At 42.4% G+C, this 19507-nt stretch overlaps 1 protein-coding gene across 3 annotated transcripts in view; it reads right to left on the minus strand.

Moving 5' to 3' along the window:
- The window catches only part of pcxb (pyruvate carboxylase b), a 294409-nt gene that overhangs the window by 179636 nt on the left and 95266 nt on the right, over positions 1-19507 (minus strand). The window lies entirely within an intron of this gene.

A 19507-nucleotide genomic window follows, 5' to 3' on the forward strand; every position in this document is an offset into this window, starting at 1 on the left:
ATGGCTGGATCAGCTCAAGCGTTTTGGTGTCCGAGGAACTGAAAATTCAACTACGCTCATTAGTAACATATGCACATCTATACTCAGTACACTCATCTATTCATTATTAATAGATAGCATCTTCATAATCAAGCTGAGCGATATGTGATAATCATGTCATGTGTTCTGGGAAATCGGTGGTATATTTCAGTTCCAGCTAACTGGAGGAAGTTTCATGCTTCAACTACTCACATACACGCCGTTATTTCAGTGCAATTCTCCTTTTCAGCCCCCAAAAAAGAAAAGGCAACTGAATGATGTGCAAGCCAGTGCACTGACAGACACTGGCTCTGCATTATAATATGCCAGCTCATTTCAATGTTTGACAAACAAAGGCGTGCTCAGACTCCTGTCATGCTAATGCAGGGCCACTGGAGGACACAGGGGACTTTCAGGATGGCTACCAGAGAAAATAATCCTGAGAGCCTTCTTCAGTTGTTCTGCTTTGCAATTAGCATGCAAAGAATCACTTGTCTGCCAGTCCAACTCAGTAGCCACGCTCTCAGAGGAAGCAGCTGCTGTCAACAATACCAATTAAAAGTTGTGACTTTGCCCAAGAAAATGAGGTCAGATTAATATTGGGCCTCATTCACAAACAGTGAGTTATGTACAAACCTTAGGTCCATCAATATCATCTTATCAGAATTTGTTCATACTCTGATTTCTTTTTGGTTGCTCATCAGTTTCAGAAAAATCTTTTTTAAATCAGCCTCAAAAGCATAATGTAGGCTTCAACACACACTAGCAGGCATTATCTCATTTATAAATATGACCATTGTTCTTTATTATAATCACACAAAGTCTAGCTTTTCATTTCCAATCCCACTGATGCTGGAGGATATGGTTGTTTTCCAATAATGCCTCGAGTTTCTTATCTTGGGCTGACAGATCAGGTGGTTCTGTTCCTCCACCTGTTTCTTCTTATCCCTTTTCATTATATCAGCTTTGATGTACAAAGTTTTTCTATTTTCACTTGAGCATCGAAGGTTAAACAACGTTCAACGTCTGTTATTTCAGCCCGTCTCGTCTCGTGTCTCCTCGCTCATTCCTCCTCAGAAACCTCCATTTCCGTTTCCTCAGCTGGACTTTCTCATGTTTTTGTTTTTTGGGATTCTCTTACAATATTTGCGTTGTGCGGTTAGCTTACTTCAGGGGTGCCCAATCCCGGTCCTTGAGAGCTACCGTCCTGCAGCTTTTAGATGCATCCTTGTTCCCACACACCTGAATCAAATGAATGGCTTGTTATCAGGCCTTTGCCAAACATGATGGCATGCTGAAGAGGTAATCAAACCATTTGATTCAGCTGTGTTGGAGTAGGGATGCATCTAAAAGCTGCAGGACGGTAGCTCTCGAGGACTGGGATTGGGCAGCCCTGGCTTACTTCCTTACATAGAGAAATGGTGCGCACATATAAGTCTGTTGATTTCTAATGATTGGTATTCACCAACATACGTTTCACGACTTATGGTCATTTTTTGCATGCACTTCTTTTTGCATAAAGAACTTTTTCATCCACATATTAGGCTACGTTCACACTGCAGGTGAAAGCGCATCAAATCCAATTTTTTTGACCCTATGCGACCCATATCCGATCATGGTCTGACAGTGTGAACGGCACAAATCCGATATTTTCAAATCCGATCTGGGTCACTTTCGTATGTGGTACTGAATCCGATACATATCTGATGTTTTAGAAAGCGACTGCTGTTTGAACGGTCATGTCGCATTAAATCCGTTTTTTACGTCACTGACACAACACAGACGCCAATTATCAGCGCCGGAGAAGACACTGCGAACGCTTCCTGGCCATCCAGTGTAGATGTTAGTGAAACTGTTGGGAAGACAACGTTGGAGAAACGTGAACATTTTATTTGTACTGTATAATCTGCAGATTCTGACAGAAATCTGCAGCTATCCTTTGAAGCACCGCTCCTCTCTAAAACAGCAATAAGGATCATTATTAGGTTATCTACATTATTATGTAAATAACAAAATAACTTTAAGCAAAAATTGGGAAACGTGAAGTCCAAAGTCATTATATTAAGAGCCACCAGTCAAACAATACTGTTTGCTCTGGATCTAAACAGAGCTCGTTGTGTGTGACGTCTTCTTTTGCGCATGCGGGCCGCTTTGAGCGTTCACACTAGAGCGCGTTTGCTGTCGCATTTTATTTGTAGTGTGAACGAGCAGACAAAAAAAAAAATCGGATTTGATCAAAAAATGGGAATTGAGGACTTCCGGTGGCTCGTAGCACCGCATGGCCGCATAGAGTGACCTCCGGCACCAACCGTGTGTTTCCCCGGACTCGAGAGCTGTATTAGGGCTACATTGCCATTTTTCGACTCAAGAATGAGTGGGGATAAATCTAAAAAGGGAGGATACGGGCTACGAAACATTCTTGACTGTGAAATGGAGAAGGACGCCGCGGCTAGTGAGGCAAGCCTCGCATCGGGACAAGATGGCGACCGAGGTGAAGGTCTGGGTTGGCTTCGGGATGCTGTGAGTAGCGTACTGGTGGCCGAAATGGCTACATTGCGTACCGAATTGAAGAGTGACTTCAAAGCATTCGGTACGGAATTTCGGGAGGATGTAAAGAAGCAAATGGCCGAACTCTCTAAGGAATTGAATCAAAGATTACACGAGATGGCGGATCAGGTGGAGGAGATGACTGGTCGGCTAAAGCACGTCGAGGACAACATGGCTGACTCGGAACGCTGGGACGTTGGTGTTAGGGATACACTTGTGCAGCTGTTGGAAAATCAACGGGCGCTTCAGGAAAAGGTGTCCGATATGGAGGGCCGCGCTAGACGCAAGAACATCCGGATCTACGGCGTACCGGAAAACTCGGAGGGCTCGTCGGTGACTACCTTTGTTGAAAATCTGATCAAAGAACACCTAGGCGAAGATTTCGGCCCGGACCGTGCTCTCGGCATTGAGCGCGCACACCGCGCGTTGGGACCGAAACCACCCCCGAACGCCCCACCACGCTCAATAATAGTGCGCTTCCTCCGGTTCTCTGTTAAAGAAGAGATTCTCCGCACGGCGTGGAACAAAGGGGTACATATCCAAAACAAACGGGTGTATTTCGATCATGACTACTCTCTGGAAGTGCAGAAAAGGAGACGGGAATATATCCCAGTTAAGAAGGCTTTGAAGGACAACGGGATCCGTTTCCAGACACCACTAAGTAAGATGCGAGTGTTTTATGCGTCAGGCAATGTCCTATATAATACCGCGAGCCAAGCTGCCGAGGATTTAAGAAAGCGGGGAATAGCCGTGGGTAAGATCACCTTGGGGAACCAAACCAACAGGATGACAGAGGACACGATAAAGCAGCTACTTCCTTGGGAAACGCAGACAGCACACTGCGGGGGCGGCTTCCAGCAGCACGTGCGGGAAAAACTCCAAGCATTCCGGAGGGAGCAAGAAAAAGTGTCAGCAGACGAGTGAACAGCTGATGGCGGGACAACGGTGAGATAGCTGGCGGTAGAGTTTTGATAATCTAACCGCAGGAACACTGACTTTCGTATCCTTCAGAATTCATATTTCTTTAGGTTGGTGCCTACGGACATGGTTAGAGAACCACCACGTTATGTCTAGTAGCGATAAGAGACTGTTTCGTTTATTTTTTGCCCTTTTTTGGCTTTTTTGTCGGTCACTCCCCTCTTGTCGGATGAGGGGCCCCACCCTGTGGCCAGTCCCCTCAATGTCAAAGGATACTGTTATATCCTTTGTATTGGAAGCTCCTGTTAATGTTTTGTGTGTTTGCTGTTCAGTGAGTTCTGGTTGTGATGTTCTGAGGTCTGGGTTGATTATGTTGTATTCCACATATCCACTTGATGGCTTATAATTTCTATAAAATGCTGTCACTAAATGTAAATGGCCTGAATAGCCCTATTAAAAGAAGCAAATTAATTGCCAAATTGAAAAAGGAGACAGTAGACTTGGCATATTGGCAAGAAACTCATCTAGATAATGCAGAACATGAGAAATTAAAAAAGATGGGTTTCAGACATACATTTTATTCATCGTATAGGGCCGGGAAAAAACGAGGAGTAGCTATCCTTATCTCAAATAAAATAAAATTTGAACATATATCTACTATAAGTGATAAGGAAGGTCGGTTTGTTTTAGTAAAAGGTAGAATAGAGAATAAGACGGTCACACTATTAAATGTCTATGCACCCCCAGGAAGCAACGCAAGCTTCTTTAAGAAGATATTTGATTTGATCTCTAAGGAAACGGTGGGAACTCTTATTTGTGCAGGAGATTTTAATTTACTGTTAAATCCCAGATTAGACTCAAATAATAGGGACAGGAAAAGCACGTCTGGAGGGAAACGGGTTAAAGGAATGTTAACGGAATTAGGGCTTATTGACGTGTGGCGATCTATCCATGGGTCAGCGTCAGGATTCACTTTTTACTCTGCTCGACACTCAGTGTATTCGAGGATAGATTACTGTTTTATGTTTAATAGGGATTTACACAGGATAAAAGATTGCAGAATAGGTCCAAGAGATGTCTCTGACCACAGTGGACTTTATATAACGTTACATTTGGACGGGACACGGAAGACAACTTTGTGGAGACTAAATACCGGTATGTTAAATGACCCCGCTTTTGTGAAACAAATGACAGCCGATCTTAACTTGTACCTGCAGGACAATGATAATGGAGAGACAAATCACAGTATTGTATGGGATGCAGCCAAAGCTGTCCTCAGAGGTAAAATAATTGCGTGGTCGACCATGATTAAAAAGAAAAAGTCACAAGAATTGTTACAACTGCAGAATAGATTAATGGCCTTGGAACAGTCAGGTCTAAAGGATAAAAATACTACAGTAACCCACCAGATCAGACAGATTAAGCAGGAGATAGATAAGATATTGAGCGAAGAAGTAGAGAAAAACATAAGGTTCATGAAACAGAGGTATTATGAGGCGGGGCCTAAGGCGGCAAAGCAGTTGGCGTGGCGGATTAGAAAACAGCAAGCTGAAAATAATATTTATAAGATTAGAGACCCGGTTGGTAACAATGTTGTAACTGACCTGGATAAAATTCAAAAAGCGTTTGAAAAGTATTACAAATCCTTATATAGTCAATCTACTCAGGGTGATGTAAATAAGATGACTGACTTTTTGAATTCCTTAGACCTGCCTACGATTGGTCGAGAAGCAAATAGTAAGTTAACGTCCTTAATATCTCGGGAAGAAATAATTAAAGCTATCTCCAGCCTTAAATCCAATAAATCACCAGGTACCGACGGGCTCCCTGCCGAATGGTACAAAACCATGAGGGAAAGCCTTCTTCCCCTGTTGGAAACTAGTTTTAACTACATTTTGAAAGGAGGTCTGGTACCTCCCTCTTGGAAGGAGGCCTTCATATCGGTTTTGCCAAAGGGGGGACAGGATAGACTAAACTGCAAATCTTATAGGCCTATAAGTGTCCTGAACTCAGATTATAAACTATACACAACTATTTTGGTGCGAAGAATGGATGCTGTAATGCCTTCTTTGATTGATGAAGACCAAACGGGTTTCTTGAAAAATAGACAAACCCACGATAATATTAGACGAGCTTTACACATCATCGAACACATTAATAATAAGAAAAAAAGCTCAATTATTCTTAGCTTAGATGCTGAAAAAGCATATGATTCAGTGAATTGGGACTTCCTCTTCCTAGTGATGAAAAGATTTGGTTTCTGTAGCGAGTTTATAAGATGTTTCCAAGCTCTTTATTCTCTCCCTACTGCCAGAATAAAAATTAACGGTAGCCTCTCTGATACTATTTTTTTAGAACGAGGATGTAGACAGGGGTGTCCAGCAAGCCCCTACCTCTTCAACTTGTTTATCGAACCTCTAGCCCAGGCTATACGTCAGGAAACATCGTTGAAAGGGATTGTAATAGGAGGGGACGAGTACAAGGTGTGTTTATATGCAGATGATGTCTTGGTGACAATCATGGATCCCAGCTCAGGTATACCAGTATTAATGGGGATGTTGGAAACATATGGCCTGTATTCAGGGTATGTCCTTAATGTCAAAAAAAACTCAAGTTCTGTCATTTAATTTTTCTCCGGACCAGACACTACTGGCAAAATTCAAGTTTAATTGGGAGGCAACTGCTATCAAATATTTGGGAGTGTTTCTGCCTAGAGATCTGACACAACTGTACGATATTAATTACAGTCGTATTAATAGAGAAATATATAGCGATCTCAACATTTGGGCCTTGCTCCCTCTCGACCTTGGCAACAGGATACAGATAATTAAAATGAATATTCTCCCCAAACTACTCTATCTTTTTCTTGCTTTACCTATTCAAATTCCAGAGAAGCAATTCAGGGAATGGAATAAGCAGATTTCGAGATTCATTTGGCTTAACAAAAGACCACGGGTGAAGTTCTCTACTTTGCAGTTGCCGAAAGACAAAGGGGGCTTGGCTCTACCTTCATTAAGGAATTACTACTTATCTGCTCAGCTGAGGTCCTTGGTGTGTTGGTGTAATCCATCTTTTTGTGCGAGGTGGAAGACTATTGAGATGTCTCTCTCAGACACGCCAATCCAGTCTAGACTTGGTCACGCGGCTTCTGATTTGGACGATACCTTGACGCCCAGCCACTGGGTCACTTTTACATTAAAAATATGGAGGGGAGTGGTCAAGCAGGCGCAACTCCAGGAAGAGATAAAACTTCTGAGGTGGCCAGCGTATGACCCTGATTTTCTACCTGCTTCCCACGATAGTAGATTTAAACAATGGGTGTGGCATGGAATCACTGCTGGGTGTTTGGTTATTGTAAAATCTAAAATTATGGCTTTTGATACCCTATGCAAGACTTACGGTCTCGGGAAACAAGACTTTTTTCGATACTTGCAACTCCGTGACTATATTGGCAAAAGACTGAAGAGCTGTGTCCGTGGAGACTTCTCGATTGTTAATATTTTCATTGATGCTTATGACTCTGGGAGTAACAGAGCCTTGATAAGTAAACTGTATAAATGTCTGACTAAGCTCAAAGGGCACTCAACGATTTACATAAAGCAGAAATGGGAAAAAGAAATGGACATTGTGATTACAGAAGATGGGTGGGCACGGATCTGGGAGACACAGTTTACCACGACTAACTCCAACATGTGGCGGGACTTCTGCTGGAAGAACATTATACGCTATTTCATAACGCCTAAACAGAAGTCTAAATTCAGTGCTACACCTGCGTTTTGCTGGAGGAATTGTGGGGAAGTCATGGCTGATTACGGTCATATATTCTGGTCCTGCCCACTCATACGACCCTTCTGGACGGAAGTTATAAAGATAATTACAGAGGTGTTGGGATTCCACGTGTCTTGTACATTTACCTCATTGTATCTGGGATATTTTACAGACGATTTAGTTGCAGATGATGTTTACCTTCTGAAAGTTCTCTTGGCTTCTGCGAAGGCCATAACAAAATCTTGATTTTATTGTCATTTAAAACTGACAGAAACAGTCATGTTTCAGAAGGAGACTGGGTATTTTATCATTATACAGCTTCAAAATCCTCTAATGAAAAGCTCAAGTTTCAGGTCATTGCTGTCTTAAAGAAACATTAATGCCCCTCTTTTCTTCTGAGGTGCTAGAAACGCTCATTTGAAATGGATAATCACTGAAAAACAGAGTGTAGGTGTAATTTCTCATTTGATGCCATTTTAGACATTAAAAACTCAACTGCCTCCATCTGTCTTTAAACAAACATCTTTTACAGGGTCAGTCGCAACTTTTTCGGTAAAAATGGAAACTTCCTCAAATTTAGTCCCAATGAACTCGAGCATCCTTCAGTAATGTTTCATCTGCACAAACAAATGAGCTTGTCTGAAATCAACAAACAGATCTGCCTTTCAATTACACGGTAACAGCAGGAAGATTAAAGAACAAATTACATCAAATTGTGGGAACTCTGTTTTTTTTAATGAATAAATAACAAGATGAAGTTAAGCATCAGAAAGCTCGAACATTACGAAGTTCTACAGGAGAAAGTGCCTGAACAATAATCTCAAAAAACTACTTCCAGAGTACTTCAGTTACTCCAATCCCCTCGCAGCCGACGCAAAAAGGGAAAGTACTAAAGAGAAACAAATTTTTGTTGCCAAATTAAACACTTTCAATATGCACACTGTGTAGCAAAAATATAAAGGTAAGCCTTTCCTAATGTACTGATTTCCTGTAAGTATTCCCTGAAGCATTGATTCAATAATGCAGTACAGACATGGCACTCGATGTAACCATGCAGTATTGTATTATATTAATACTAGATGTGTGAACACATGCAAGCATCCTCCATAGAAAATGTAAGACAGAAAGAACACAGATAAGAGCTGTGAATACACAGGGTGCAGAGACAAAGTAAGACATTGAAAACAAAAGGAGGAGAGAGAAAATGACAGCCAGGTATGAGAAGAAAAACAAAATGACAAATAGTGCAGCGTTAAGGAGCAAAGAGATGAAGTATACTGTGAATAGAGTGAATGGGAGACCAGGTGTGCACAAAAGCAGGAGGGAGAAAAGGGAGGAATCCGATTTAGACAAACGAGTAAGGGAGGAGGAAGCAAGGTGGAGGAGTGGGGGACTAAGTGACAAATAAGGAAAAGATTTTCATAGAGGGGATGAAAGGAGGGAGAATGAGTGGAAGCATAGAGAAAGGAGAAGTGTTTAAAAGATGTAGAAATAAATGAAAAGAGGGGGATAAGAAAATAAACCGAACGAGCATTTAAAAATTAGATGAAACTGGGGGAAATCTGCAAAAACTAACGAGTGACATGACAGTGAGGTGCAAAAGAAAGAATAGGAGGTGGAAATCAGGTATGAGAGAGGAAGAGGCAAAAATAGATGGGGACCAATGTGACAAGGTGAAAGAAAACATTGAAAGAAATGTGAAACTGCAAAAATCAACTAACAGAAGAGCAAAAGACACGAAGCAGGTGCACAGGGGGGAAAATGAGAAATGACAGAGAACGGGTGAATAATAACTAGAAAGAAATATAAATATGAAACTGAAGAGAGGAGATGGGAGGGTGATAGCGAGAGTAGATAGAAAACAGGAGGAATGATAAATGAGAGTTGGAGAGAGGGAGGATCAGCTGGAAAAACAACATAAACGACAGGAATATGAGACGGCAAGAAGGCTTGTCAACAGCAGGGAATTTCAATTATAGACACAACACACCTGTGTGCATGCAGCACATCTACGTCTGAACGTGCTGCACACCAACACTCCCACACACCTGCATGTACAGTCTAGATCACATACATAAACACAGAGGCAGAAAACAGGGGGAAACTGATAGTGACAGCGGGAAGTGAGGAAGGCAGATGGAAATGGATCCAGGAGAGGGTGAAAGGGATAATAGAAGGGAAAAGATACAGTGGGAGCAGAGAAAGATGCAGTATAAGGGAGAAAAAGATGGCAACTACCACACTGGTCGAAAATATGGAGAGAAATGTAGCTGGGGTTTCTGTTAGGATACACACTCACCTGACATTTTGTTAGGTACACCTGCTCAACTGTTCATTAATGCAAATGTCTAATTAGGGAAATCACATAGCAGCAAGTCAATGCATGTAGACACGTAGACATGGCTAATACAACCTGTTAAAACAGAGCATCAGAATCAGCAGGAAAGGTGATTTAACTTTGAACGTGGCATGATTGTTGGTGCCAAACGCGTTGGTCTGAATATTCGAGAAACTGCTGATCTACTGGGATTTTCCCACATGAGCAACTCTGTGGTTACAGAGAATGATCAGGGGGAAAAGGAAAATATTCAGTAAGCAGCAGGAAGAAAATGTCTTGTTAATGTCAGAGGTCAAAGGAAAACAGCTAGACTGCTTCAAGCTGATAGAAGGCTTGACCCCTACTCAAGTAACCACTTATTACAATCAGGGTATGTAGAAGAGCATCTCTGAACACAAACCTTGGAGCAGATTTGATGTGTTATACCTTCATAATGTGAAGATGGGCTAAAACTTAAATCTTAGTACCAGGTGAGCATTGCTGAGATGCCACAGCCTTTCAGTACTCTTGCTGACTGTGTTCATCCCTTTACAGTCACACTAAATCATCTCAAACTGGTTTCTTGAACATGAAAATGACTTCACGGTACTCAATACGGCTTCTATACAGTCTCCACAGATCTCACTCCTATAAACACCTGTGGGATGAGGCAAAACAGTGTCCAGTCCAGCACAAGCAAGGCGCACCTAATGAAGTGTCTGGTGAGTCTTCGTATAAAACTAACTTTCTTTTAAAAAAACAAAAAAAAACATGTTTTCACAGTCATCAATTCTTCATTATCCCCAACAGCTACAATAAAAAGGCAGCAGCTCGTCTTCCTGGGCTCCTCCAGAGTGAAGACTGACGCAAAGATTGTAATTTTATGTTTCAATAATTAAATCTACAACATGTCTCAAGTCCGAATATTTTTTAGAATACACTGTGTGCATAGCAGGGGCAACAGCTTGTAGATGTGCATTCCTCTGCTGATAAACTACACCTTTTGTTGAGCATTTAATTCGTGCTTTGTTTTCTCATCACTCCTAATGATGTCTGAGTGGTGGGATTTATGCCTGAAAACTCATTTGTTGTGTTGCTTCTTTTATTTCTCCGAGGGAAGGACAGCTACAGGCAGAAGATGGAGAACCAGCTTCAGCAAAACAACGTTGGTGAAGTCTGGAGAGGCCTCAGAACCATCTCAGGCCACAAACAGCAGAACTCTCTGCCTGGGAGGGATGTGAGGTGGGCAAATGAACTGAATCATTTCTTCAACAGATTTGATTCAACCATGAGACAGTCTACAACATCGGCTGCAGACTCACCCACCCCCACTGCTGCTGTTCCACCTCTGACACCTCAGACACTTCACACCTCCTCTATTCACCCTGCTCACTCCCCCCCACCCCCAACAACAGCATCCAATACACACTCAACACAAGGCTCCAGCCTGTCTCTCTCAACCACCCAGGTTAGGAGGGAACTGAGGAGGATTAATGGCAAGAAGGCAGCGGGCCCAGATGGCATCAGCTCGAGGGTCGTCAGGTCCTGCGCGGACCAACTGTGTGGGGTGATGGAGCACCTCTTCAACCTGAGCCTGAGGTTGGGAAGAGTCCCACAGCTCTGGAAAACCTCCTGTGTTGTACCAGTGCCAAAGACTTCACGCCCCAAGGACCTCAACAGCTACAGGCCGGTGGCTCTGACATCCCACCTGATGAAGACCCTGGAGCGGTTGGTCCTGGCTCAGCTTCGGCGCCTAACAAGCTCATCACTGGACCCACTTCAGTTTGCCTACCAGCCTGGCATTGGCGCGGATGATGCCGTCATTCACCTCCTACATCGTTCGTTCCCTCGCTCACCTGGAGACCGCTGGAAGCACTGTGAGAATCATGTTCTTTGATTTCTCCAGTGCCTTCAACACTATTCTTCCCTCGGTTCTGAAGGACAAGCTGGAGAACTCTGGAGTGGACCATCACCTCACTACCTGGATCCTGGACTACCTCACCGACCGACCACAGTATGTGAGGACTCAGGGCTGTGTGTCGGACAGGGTTGTCTGCAGTACGGGGGCCCTACAGGGAACGGTTCTGGCTCCGTTCCTCTTCACCATCTACACTGCAGACTTCTCCCACAATTCCACCCAGTGCTTCCTGCAGAAGTTCTCTGATGACTCTGCAATAGTCGGCCTCATCACTGATGGGGACGACAAGGAGTACAGAGGACTGACTCAAGACTTTGTGGACTGGTGCCAGCTGAACTACCTCCAGATCAACGCCAGTAAAACCAAGGAGCTGGTGGTAGACTTCCGCAGGCACAAGCATTCTCCACTGCAACCACTGAACATCCAAGGTATGGACATTGAGGCTGTGGACAGCTACAGGTACCTTGGCGTTCATCTGAACAATAGACTGGACTCATAACTCAGACGCCCTCTACAGGAAAGGGCAGAGCAGGCTGTACCTGCTGCGGAGACTCAGGTCGTTTGGGGTGGAGGGCCCACTCCTGAAGACCTTCTATGACTCTGTGGTGGCTTCTGCTATCTTTTATGGTGTGGTCTGCTGGGGCGGCAGCATCTCTGCTGGGGACAGGAAGAGACTGAACAGGGTGATCCGAAGGGCCAGCTCTGTTCTAGGATGCCCTCTGGACCCAGTGGAGGTGGTGAGTGACAGGAGAACGGCGGCTAAGCTGTCATCCCTGATGGACAACATCTCCCACCCCATGCAGCAGACTGTGACAGCACTGAGCAGCTCCTTCAGTGGGAGACTGCGGCACCCACGGTGTGGGACGGAGAGATTTCGCAGGTCTTTCCTCCCCACTGCTGTCAGACTCCACAACAAAGACTTTAACTGAACAAACACACACATCCACACATGTGCAATAACACTAAGTGCAATAATCTTTTCTGGCATCGTTGTATTTTTACTCAGTTGTATATAGCATTCGTATTCTATTTTTATCTTATTGTATATTTTTATTCTATTTTATTCTACTGTATATAGTATATTATTTTATTCTATTCTGTACAGCTGTGTACTGTATTTATTCTTATTGTATTCTAATTTTTGCGTCATAACTTTTGCACTGTCCACTTCCTGCTGTGACAAAACAAATTTCCCAAGTATTACTCAATTTGTCTCATTGTAACATTTTAAAAAAGAACCAGATAATCACAAATGCTCTTATTGCTGGGAGGAGTTGTGTCGCTGGAAATTGAAGACTACCGAAGAACGGCAACGATTTCCAAAAAAAGAAAAAAAAAAGAAAAAAAAAATCTATGCCATCGACTATCCATAACAGTCGGGATTTTCTTTGACACCTGGAATCTGGAGCAGTTGAAGTGAAAATTGGGAGACAAAGCATTTCACGATGTTCACTCATGCATATTTCCCCAATTTCAATAAGCTTTGGTCTCTGAATGAAAATAGATTTCTCCTGAATGAGCTACAGCAACCAAGTAAGAAACTTTGCTCACTGAGACTTTCTTGACTCAACACAAACACCGGTCTCTCAACATGTTCCATAGTTGTTTTTATCAAATCATTAAAAGGATTTGCAAACACGATCATTTCCGTGCACATTATAAGCAAATATTTGGCTTTGATGAACAAAAATTAGCAGTGAAAAATACAAATGGAAAGAGGAGAGATGAGAAAGAGGTAGGAACGCAGAGTGAGGCACACCAAATGGATGAGCAGACAATTCAGTCGAGGGTAAACTAATAAAGGAACGGGAGAAATGTCACTTTGTAAAAATACAGGCTGGTATGGGCCTATAATTACCATGGTGATGAGAGGCAAAGATGGGAAAATGCTGCATTCAATGCATGAGATACAAAAACAGGGTAAAAAAAAAAAAAGCATAAATATGATAAAAACATATTCCTCACACAGCGATTCAACAAACTCCGCCTTGCTCACACGGGAGGAATCACCCCACCCACGACCTTCAAGGTCAAACCCTTTTTCTTGGGAAATCACATCTTGTAGGACTGCATGTGTGTCTGTAGCCACAGTACTGCTGGTTTGCCCTCCTGCAGGTCTGGTGTTCTGGTCAGGGGTCGGGGGTGTTAACAAGGGGCAATGTGAACGTGCCCCTCACTCCGTTTTCTTGCTTTATGTGTAATCCTTGTATAGTGCTATCGGAAACCAAAAGAGATGTTTCCTCTCGTGAAGGCACTGGACAGTAGATTGTAGATGTGATGATGCAAGATCACCACATCTACATACTGTATGTGTGGGAAAATCACATCCTGCTGACTAATAAGTGCATGACACTGTTTACTGCACCGAATGTGTTAGTCTCTCTGCGAGGGAACGACTTTAATCTGCGTATAAAATAATAAGGTTACCATTATCATTACCAGTAATGGTGACAAACCGCTTTTTATAGACAAATGCTGACCTCGACACTTTTTACTACCATTATGGAAAATACTGCTAGTCCTTGAGTTATGAGCGCACAGACCGCCAAGGTTACATCATTACGTGTCACTGTGGGTATTAGTTTAGCAGTTTAATCTAATTTACTCACACAGCCTTGTGATTGGTCCGTTTTTCTTTCACGCCACAAGTAGACTGCAAAGCCCTACACCAGACTTGGACTAATAACTTTCAAACTAGCTGAAATTACATTATAGCATCCTTAAGGCATCTAAAGATTATGAAGTCTCAGAAGTTTAATACAAGCTACACTGGATCCAATAAACAAGGATGCAAAAATCAGGCGTACGCATATATAGACTGCGCGATAATAACATTAACTGCACAGTATTAATAAATAGCTATGACAAACAGCCACATTTCCTTTGCTTGTTCTCTTCAACGGCAGCTTTTTCTCGAAAAACTCATCTGGGTTTTCCTGAATGCACATCTACTGGTTGGTCTGAATACAGTATTGTGCAGAAGTCTGTACAAAGGGTTCCTTTGGACATTGACTACTTCTTCACACATGTGCAGTCCAGTCCTTGTAGCTGACCATTTTCAGTGTTTGTTTTTACTCGTTTGATAAGCTACTGACCAATGACTCATTCAAGCATGAAAGGCATCCAACTCAAGAGATTAACTAGTGTTGCACCTTAAGGCACTTTGTTACTAAAAGCCTGTCACAATGACATTTGTTTCCATTTCTTTAGCTGAATTTAGAGACAAAAGCTTAAAATAAAAGTATTCATCTATTAACTCAAAACCTGGCAAGCGGTACAGTGTTCCCTGCGAGTGGCAACCCCAGCCATCTACAGCATCTTTAAGTCATTTTCAGAAGAAACAAGGGGGAAAAAATCCAATAAAGACTTGACACAGGACCTGGAGAGGCATTTGGCCCTTCAGTTGATCCAGCCACTGTTCACTAAAGCCTAATCAGAAACCGTCTCAGTGGACGTGTGGCTGTCGGGAAGCCATTCTTGAGGCAGGGAAACAGGGAGAAAAGGCTGAGGGGGCCAAATTACACAAGAACTGGACTGACAATCAGTGGCAACAGGTCTGATGAGGTGCTGAAACTTTAAAATGTCAGCTTTATTGAATGAGTGTGGATTATCTGACAGAACAGAACAAAAAGGCACCCAGCATCGAAAGGGGAGCTCTGAATGTCCAACAAGCATGTAGAGCCATTCCTGAAGAATGCAGGTGGTCGTACCAAATATTGACTTTGAATTTTTGAGTTTTTGCCTTGTATTCGTTTGTGTTTCTACATGCTCAAATAAACTCACTGCATCCATTTGCCCAAGACTTTCACAGTACTGCAGGTAATGGTAGCAGGCGTCATGAGATGACCCAATGAGATACCTGCATTTTTAAAGACCCAACTCTGTGCCTCTTTCACAGTGTAATGCAGGACCACAGTTTTGAAAACATACTGTCAAAATTCCTCTTATGTTAACCACTTTTTAAAAACCCCAAATCACAAAAATAAACAAAAACAGCACATAGGAAATCGATCAACAGTCAAAACTTTTAAGCAGGAGTTCAAACTTATAACAGACCAAGTTCAGTCACCAGTTGATTACACCGCTGACTGGTGGCTCTGTTAATGGCAGGGAAGAAAATGAAAGATAACAGTGATGAAACTGCCAATAAGATCGAGCCGGTCTGTTTATGGTGTGCAGCTGAAGGTGTTTTTATGATGATAGGCAAGACAAATACACTTCCTCTAATTAGGACTCCACCTGTTTTCAAACTCAAGACTGCTCCTCGGATGAACGATGCACACATACCGGCACACACAGGCCTGCAGACCCGTGCACAAGCATTTTTAAACACATCAAATACGCTGAGTGACGCATGCAAATGTGTTCCATTAAAAGAAACAAACAAGAGAAGGATGCTGTTGGGGGGGTGGAAGTGGAGACACAGATGTGAGTAATGCTGGTTGACACGTTGAAGAGAAAAGACAAGTGATGTATGGGAGGACAGTTAAATCCTCATCTGATCGTCACATTATGACTAATGGGACAATGAATGAAGGAGGAGAAGATGAAGTAGTCTGGTATTGCTCCAGTAAGGGTTTTCTGTTCCCCTGGTTTAGTACGCCGAGCAGGACATGACAGCAGGAAGGGAGGAAGGAAGGACAGAGTGGAGGAAGAGTGAGTGAGAGGAAAGGGAAGATGTAAAATGAGTTTCTGAGTAACAGAGAAGGAGGTTGAATAAAATGAACACTGGGAGGAGAGGAGAACAGCAGGACTTGGCCTTGCAGAGACAAAGCTGGGAAAGACAAATGTGAGAAAAGGATTGGATAAGAGATTGTTGGTAATGTTAAAGGTTAAGGGATGTTAAAGGTGAAAGGATGAGGGAAGATTGATAGTTGGATGTAATGGATTGAGAGCAAATGTGGAAACAATGGGAAACTGGGAGAAAAGGGCACCGTTGACAAGGAGAGAGGAGGACAGAGTTAAGAGGAAAGGAAGAAATGAGCACATTGGAGCAACTCTGAAGATGGATCAGCAGATAAACGAGATGAAAAAAGGGTGATCGCTGCTCCCTTAGATCACATGTTAATCATTCAGCATACTATGAAGCAAGCTCAAACTCACCCCCACTGTTTCCCCCGCTGTGAACAACAAAACCATATTTCCACCATCTTTATTTTACTGCCGTAACGTGATTTCAGGGTTCAGTAAATAGTCTTTCATCATCCACTTATCACACTATGGGAGTAAAGGTTTTTCCACTTGTGCTTCTTAGAATCACCTTCATATCTCACAAAGCTAAACTGATCACAGCGTTTACGTGCCAAAAGACTCGCAAACACACCGAATGTGAAGAGCTTCTGAAGAAAAATAGATTAAAATACAAAATGTCATGGTGCTGCTTTAATACTCTCCGCCCTTCGCCTTCCAAAGCAGGCAGTCCATTCCTCCCAGTCATTCTGTCGACGGGGCTGCTGCCGTGCTTGCACTACGGCATCCATCACTCCTCATCCCTCGCTCACACCTTACTTTATTTCTCCCTCTATGAACCTCTCCTCTGTGCCTCCTATGCCTAAACACCATTTTACTTGCTCCAGGCTACGCTCCCCTAAAGCTAAGGCATTAGCATATTTTTCATTCTGCTTCCTCCAATGTTTTAATGGTGCATAAGCAAAGCATCTTATGGAAAATATGAACCGAGAGAAGAAGAGAAAACAGTAGTTTAGGGAAACTGTATATATTGCAGGTAGTCAACACCTTAAGGAAATTCCTATTTAAGAGCAGACATGAAATATACAAGTCAAACTTGTGAGATTTTAATATCACTCAGTGTATGCAGACCTCTGTGGTATATCCACGCTGTGCCAATTAAACACCAACCTTGCTGTGTTGCATGAAGCTGGTTAATATTGTAAAGATTTACTGAAATTCAGTTGTTTTTAAGCAAATTTAACTTCATTGTTGTTTTCCAAAAAGTCTAAAAAGGCATAATTTACTTAACTGTTATTAAAAAATGTACCAATATAATTTTTTAACTTTTTGCAATGAAAATGCAGCTGTGGTAGTTCTGGGTGCGATTTGTTTTAACATTATTTAACATATCCATTATTCCCTGGCAACACATCTATTAAATCTATTCAGGGCAGAAACTTGCCTGGGGGTGAATGTGTTGGTGCAAGTATGGCACCATACTGGTGAGAAAAGTAACTAGAAGCCCCAGAAAAACTCAGTAATGACTTCATTCCTATAATAAATAAAACATTGCCTATTGATTTTGAAGTTCAGGTTCAAATCTTGCTATCTATTATCAAAGTTCAATTTTTCCTCCCTGTTTTGTTTGCTTTAGCGCACACGCGCACGGTGAACAGCCCCAGAAAACTAAGGAACAGCACTGCAAATGTGAGCCAAGTATTTACCTTTATTTTGCATCACTTTGCTCTTCACATACAGATGAGATATAAAAATAGCCTCTGATGTGGTGCTGTTCCCTTTTTACCTCCAACATCAAATATCCCACCTTTATTTTTGCAGATTTTTATGCTGTTCTAACGTGAAGTTTTTTCTAATCCAAGTAAAGGACAGTTATTTTGGTGCTTTATGGAAGTAGTGTGTGGCTCCAGTCCTTTCCTCCTGAAACACAGCACTGCTGAAAATCCATCACCTTCTGTGCTACAACCACGTGGGTTTCAAATATTCGGAGCATCGTGTTTGAAGGGTTATCTGTATCTGATCCGACCCTGCGCAGAAGTTTCAGTGTCGTTATTTCTCAAAGACAATTACTCGACTTTCCTCAGACACCTCAAGTGAATTACAACCTATAACTTTCATCCTCGTGCCCTTCACCTTTTACTTTGTTGCTCCGCCTCCGACCAGTCACGGCCATCCAGCAATAATTTATTAAGTGCCTGGTGTCCCATTCCTCCATCTTTATTGATTGTGTTTATTTCATTCACCTTGCATGGTGGTGGTGAGGCCTCCCTCTATTGTCCATCATGTTTCCGCATTCAAAATCACAGGTAAATGGTGCAGGATGACGGGTAAAGAGACCAAAATAAACCCAATGGAGAAGGAAATTAATAAAATGGCTGAAAAGAAGAGTGAGCGCTCTATGAAGAAGGAATCTGGGTATGTGAAATATGTACATTATTGTTAAGCTGAGTGGTAGGTTGGAGGACGGTTTCTGAGAATTGCAGGGGGAAGCTGAAGAGGAAAAATATGGAGTAGAAACAAGGTGGAAAGTCCTTGAAATGGAAAGGTCACAAGCCCCTTCATGGCCACTCTTCTCACATAATTTTCACGGTGAATAGTAATGAACGTGAGAATGCCATCTAATGAGGATGGTATTTAAAAACAGATTCGATGTTTGGTCCTGCAAGGCCAATTTAAAGGTGAGCCTGGAATATGTGCTGCTTACTATAATACAACTTAAAATTAAGAAAATTCTGAGATGGCTCCTTTAATGCGCTGATATGTCCAGGTTAAATTAACTCTGATCATTGAGCCACGTATCCCGCTAATAAACTAAAACCCCTTGGAGCCAAATGAAATGACAAATTAAATTTAAATCTATATGCAAAACAACTTCTAGTTCACCCCTTTTTAACAGAATTAATTGGTAAGACCAGGAAGTCATTGGTAATCCATTTCTTTTTAATCAAAATGTGGTGAGTACTTGTAAACCAAAAGAAATGTTTTCAACACCCCCACCTCCAGACAATGATGAACCCACTCAGTCTAACAGTTTAAATGCACCCATCAGTGAAAGCTTTCACATTTCTAGTTCCTGTCAGTAGCAGCAGCCTCACCCAGGCCGTGCTGGATGTGAATACTCCTCTCTCATTAAAACAGGAAAATTATATCATATCACTATGGGAATAGTTCTCGTTTGGAATCACTGGCTCTATTTTCAGAAATCAAGATCACGATGCAGGTGCACGCATGGTCGGCTCCAAGGCTCTTATTGTTTGAGTATAAACTAACAAGGTTAAAATAATTTGATATGCCGCAAACACTGGCTTTTGATAGAGTGCACTCAACTCCTC

The sequence above is a fragment of the Maylandia zebra genome, linkage group LG3 (genome assembly GCF_041146795.1).
Source record: "Maylandia zebra isolate NMK-2024a linkage group LG3, Mzebra_GT3a, whole genome shotgun sequence".
NCBI classification, from domain to species: Eukaryota; Metazoa; Chordata; class Actinopteri; order Cichliformes; family Cichlidae; genus Maylandia; species Maylandia zebra.